Raw genomic sequence first — 5,227 nt, forward strand, 5'->3', positions numbered from 1 at the left:
GGATTTTAGGTAGGGATGATTTTAAGAAAATTTTAATTGACACACAGCTTCGAATATTTGGCTTTTAATTTGGTTTTATGGGGGTTTTTTGTTCTTTGATGTATTTTGTTTGTCTGTTTTAATATGCTGTGCACCGCCCTGAGTCCTACGGGAGAAGGGCGGTATATAAATTAAATTATTAAATTAAATTAAATTAAACTCCCAGAATTCCCCAGCCAACAAGGCTGACTGCGGAATTCTGGGAGTTGAAGTCCGCCCATCTTCAAGCGGGCAAGGTTGAGAAACACTGTTCCAGAGTCTTTCTAGGTTCACCTTTCCCACCTTGGTACTCTCCAGGCATGGCTCCTCCCATCACGCAGACAGCGGAACCAAGTGGTTAGGAAGATGGGAACTGTAGTCCAGCCCCATCTCTCTGTAAAGGCTCACATTGGGGAGAGTCAGCAAACTAATTGAGGCAATTGGAGAACGGGGGAATGGAGGCAGCCATTGCTACGAACATCTGTGGAGGGCGTTTGGGCTGCCAGAGCCTAGCCCACCCAAGGCCCAGCAGGATTTGGGGGCACCTGCAGCCCAAACCAGTTGCAGACAGAGGTGTTCAGAGAAACAGAGAAACCAGGATGCAAAAAATAGGAAAAAGAAGCTGCAAGCACCCAGATTAGGGGACTGGAGGCTGAAACATATAAGGAACGGTTGCTGGAATTGGGTCTGTCTAGTTTAATGAAGAGAAGGATGAGGGGGGACAGGATAGCAGCCTTCCAATATCTCAGGGGCTGCCCCAAAGAAGAGGGAGTCAAGCTATTTTCCAAAGCGCCTGAAGGCAGGACAAGAAGCAACGGGTGGAAACTCATCAAGGAGAGAAGCAACCTGGAACTAAGGAGAAACTTCCTGACAGTGAGAACAATTAACCAGTTTTAACCTGCCTCCAGAAGCGGCGAATGTTCCAACACTGGAAGTTTTTAAGAAGAAACTGGACAGCCATTTGTCCGGAATGGTATAGGGTTTCCTGCCTGAGCAGGGGGTTGGACTAGATGACCTCCAAGGTCCCTTCCAACTTTATTATTATTATTATTATTATTATTATTATTATTATTATTGTTGTTGTTGTTGTTGTTGTTGTTGTTGTTGTTGTTGTTGTATAAATATCAGGAAACACTCCCTGAAGATTACCTCTCCAAAACGGTGAAGGATTTGATCTTCCCGGTGGGTTCCCATATCATCTTAGGTAGGGTTATTTTTTTTTTAAGAGAACACAACTCTAGGGTGATTGAATTGTTTTTCTGACACCATTTCTTTATTATTTATTTATTTTAAAAAAAAAATATATTGCAGAGGCATGGACTTGATGATCCTTAAGGGATCCCTCCTGGTAGTTCTCGGACGATCTATTCTAGGACTTCTGTGATAGACAGAGATTTCTAGGATGTGCAGGTGCCCTTGACACTCTCTGAGCTGGAAATATTTGATGTTTCATGCCCCAAATAGGTAATGTCATCAGTGGTAGAAAGGAGCGGCAGGAGGAGGAGGAGGAGGAGGAGGAGGAGGAGGAGGAGGAGGAGGAGGAGGAAATGGACTCTGGGGTCCTTGGTGCTCTCTGAGCTTGGTGGTTTTCTTGCAGACGTTTCATGACCCAACAAGGTAACATCATCAGTGCCAGAAGGGAGTGGGATTTATGGGGAGGAGGAGGAGGAAGAGGAGGAGGAGGAGGAGGAGGACGACGACGACGACGACGACGACGATGACTACTGTAGAGCCCTTGGTGCTCTCTGAGCTTGGTGGTTTTCTTGGAGATATTTCATTACCCATCTAGGTAACGTCTTCAGCAGGAGGAGGAGGGTGATTGTAGGATTCTTAGTGCTCTCTGAGCTTGATTGCCTTGCAGACATTTCATTACCCAACTAGGTAACATCATCAGTACTAGAAGGGTTTGCTCTGTGTTTATATACTAGTGGCTTGCCCTGTCAGTGTTGGTGGGAGTGTCCTTGGTGGGTTCCTTGATTAGGCTATTATTTTCTGTAGCCCCTGTATATTAACACAGAGGAAGCCCCACACTCCCTTCTAGCATTGATGGTGTCATTAAGTTGGGTCATGAAACATCACCAAAAAACCCCCACCAAGCTCAGAGAGCACCAAGAATCTCACAGTCCTCCTCCTCCTCCTCCTCCTCCTCCTCCTGCACCAATGATGTTACCTAGTTGGGTCATGAAACATCTGGAAGAAAACCACCAAGCTCAGAGAGCATCACGTTAAACAGAATTCAGGCAGGACTCAGCAGAAATGAGGAGAGAGTTGTGATGTCTGGTGACAAGCCAAACACATTTATTCAGCTGAATAAAAGTGGGCCCTCCCTTAAATTGGAAGAACCCCGAACACACTGATATATATAGATAGATAGATAGATAGATTTCTTATTTTTACTTAGTTACATGAGAGGAAGCTAGCACATAACAGATAAGGTAAAGAAGTTGTAAAAATATTTATGTATGCCTTCTGTGGTTTTTGGTCATAGGCTTAACCCACAGGCTTGTGGTTTCTTGTTTAACTTTTTACAGCCTTGAATGCCTGCTGAGGCCTCAACGACTCTCCAAAAGGAGGCAAATGACCGGCTGTCTGCAAGGAGTATAAATCCTTCCATTCCCCACCATCCCAGTCAGAGCCGAAGAAGCTCCTGGGAGGAGAAGTGAAACGTCTTCAAAGAAAAACAAGAAAGTCCAGTGGCCTCGTGAAAAAACACCTTTGGGACAACCATGAACCTGGAGGACTGAGAATCTCCATCGACATTCAGGAGGGAAGATGGTAAATTGCAATCGTGGGGTGTCTCGCTTAACAACCTCACTGTTTAACGACACATTTTTCTGGTCCCTATTGTCATAAAATGAGGACGACTTGTATTCATACTTGCATTTCTGCAATTGATATGGGACCAGCGGTCTGCGGTTAAAGATTTAAGAAGCCCTCTTCTCAACATATTGCTGCCACCATGCCATGGCATGAACTAATAATAATAATAATAATAAAGTTGGAAGGGACGTGGAGGTCATTTAGTCCAACCCCCTGCTCAGGCAGGAAACCCTATACATTTCAGACCAATGGCTGTCCAGTCTCTTCTTAAAAACTTCCAGTGTTGGAGCATTCACCGCTTCTGGAGGCAGGTTGTTCCACTGGTTAATTGTTCTAATTGTTTCTCCTTAGTTCTAGGTTGCTTCTCTCCTTGATTAGTTTCCATCCGTTGCTTCTTGTCCTGCCTTCAGGCACTTTGGAGAATAGCTTGACTCCCTCTTCTTTGGGGCAGCCCCTGAGATATTGGAAGACTGCTATCATGGCCCCCTGATCCTTCTCTTCATTAAACTAGAATACCCAATTCCAGCAACCGTTCCTTATATGCTTTAGCCTCCAGTCCCCTAATCATCTTTGTTTAATAATAATAATAATAATAATAATAATAATAATAATAATAATAATAATAATAATAATAATAATAATAATAATGATAAAGTTGGAAGGGACCTTGGAGGTCATCTAGTCCAACCCCCTGCTCAGGCAGGAAACCCTACACCATTTCGGACAAATGGCTGTCCAGTCTCTTCTTAAAAACTTCCAGTGTTGGAGCATTCACCGCTTCTGGAGGCAAGGAGTTCCACTGGTTAATTGTTCTGTCAGAAAATTTCTCCTTAGTTCCAGGTTGCTTCTCTCAGTACATGAACCTTTTAACCAATCGTCAAATTCATCAGATTCCTGATCAACAACCAAGGAATTCTTTTCTTTAGACCAGCGGCCAGGGGTAGGCAACCTTGGCTCTTTTATGACTTGTGGACTTCAACTCCCAGAATTCCTGAGCCAGCATGGGGGAACTATGGCCCCTTCATGACTCGTGGACTTCAACTCCCAGAATTCCTGAGCCGGGATGGCTCAGCTTGGGAACCTCTCCCTTTCCCCTCAGCATGGCTGGCTGAGGAATTCTGGGAGGTGAAGTCCACGAGTCATAAAAGAGCCAAGGTTGCCTATCCCTGGAGTAGCCAATCAAGCTATGGCTAGTCTAGAGAAAAGAAGGATTAGGGGTGACACGATAGCACTATTCCAGTATCTGAGGGGCTGCCACAAAGAAGAGGGGGTCAAATTATTCTCCAAAGCACCAGAGAGCAGGAAGAGAAACAATGGTTGGAAACTGACCGAAGAGAGAAGCAACCTCGAATTAAGGAGAAACTTCCTGACAGTGAGGACAATCAACCAGTGGAACAACTTGCCACCAGAAATCGTGGGCGCTCCATCACTGGAGGTTTTTAAGAAGAGGCTAGACAGTCACTTGTCTGAGATGGTATAAGTTCTCCTGCTTAAGCGGGGGGCTGGACTAGAAGACCTCCAAGGTCCCTTCCAACTCTTATTCTATTCTATTCAAATACAAAGCCCAAAGAAGGTATAAAAACCCACCACTCCCAGCTCCATTTTTCAGGGGCCCCCCCCAGAAATATGCTGTGTCAGTGAAGTTTCTGGCAACTAAATAAACAACCTTCTTTCCTAAGCAGTCTCCATTTTGTTTATTCCCACCTTGGACTGGACCTCCAAGGTCCCTTCCAGCTGTAGTCTGGTTTGCCCCCAATTCAACTCTGAGCTACAAATATTCTCTTCCAGTGGTAGTTCCATGAGGTGTGCCTTGTTTTTACACTAATGTAAAGTCACGAGAGTCAGCAGGGAGCAATAAGCAATTACCTCTATATTTAGGGTCACTGAGAGAGCTGGACGTTTTCCGCAGATAATCGCTCAGGCCATTGAGCAGTTCAGGATCTCCTGCTGCCACGGCCTGGAAAAGACGGTCCCTGTCGAAGCGATCTGGGTCATCCTGTCTGCAGAAAAGAAAAGAAAGGGAAAGGGTCCAGGAGGGATTCGGTCCTTCAGTCCTTTGGCCGGTCCATTTGCTCTCTAAAGATCTGCCCAGAAAGACCCTGGGCTCATCCACAGATCCCCTCATCCAACGGGGGGCTGGACTAGAAGACCTCCAAGGTTCCTTCCTATTCTATTCTATTCTATTCTATTCTTATTCTATTCTATTCCATTCCATTCCATTCCATTCTATTCTATTCTATTCTATTCTATTCTATTCTATTCTATTCTATTCTATTCTATTCTTATTCTATTCTATTCCAAATTCTATTATATTCTATTCTATTCCATTCTATTCCATTCCATTCTATTCTATTCTATTCTATTCTATTCTATTCTATTCTATTCTATT

Source organism: Protobothrops mucrosquamatus, unplaced genomic scaffold, assembly GCF_001527695.2.
Source record: "Protobothrops mucrosquamatus isolate PMUCROS unplaced genomic scaffold, P.Mucros_1.0 scaffold2773, whole genome shotgun sequence".
Taxonomy (NCBI): Eukaryota; Metazoa; Chordata; class Lepidosauria; order Squamata; family Viperidae; genus Protobothrops; species Protobothrops mucrosquamatus.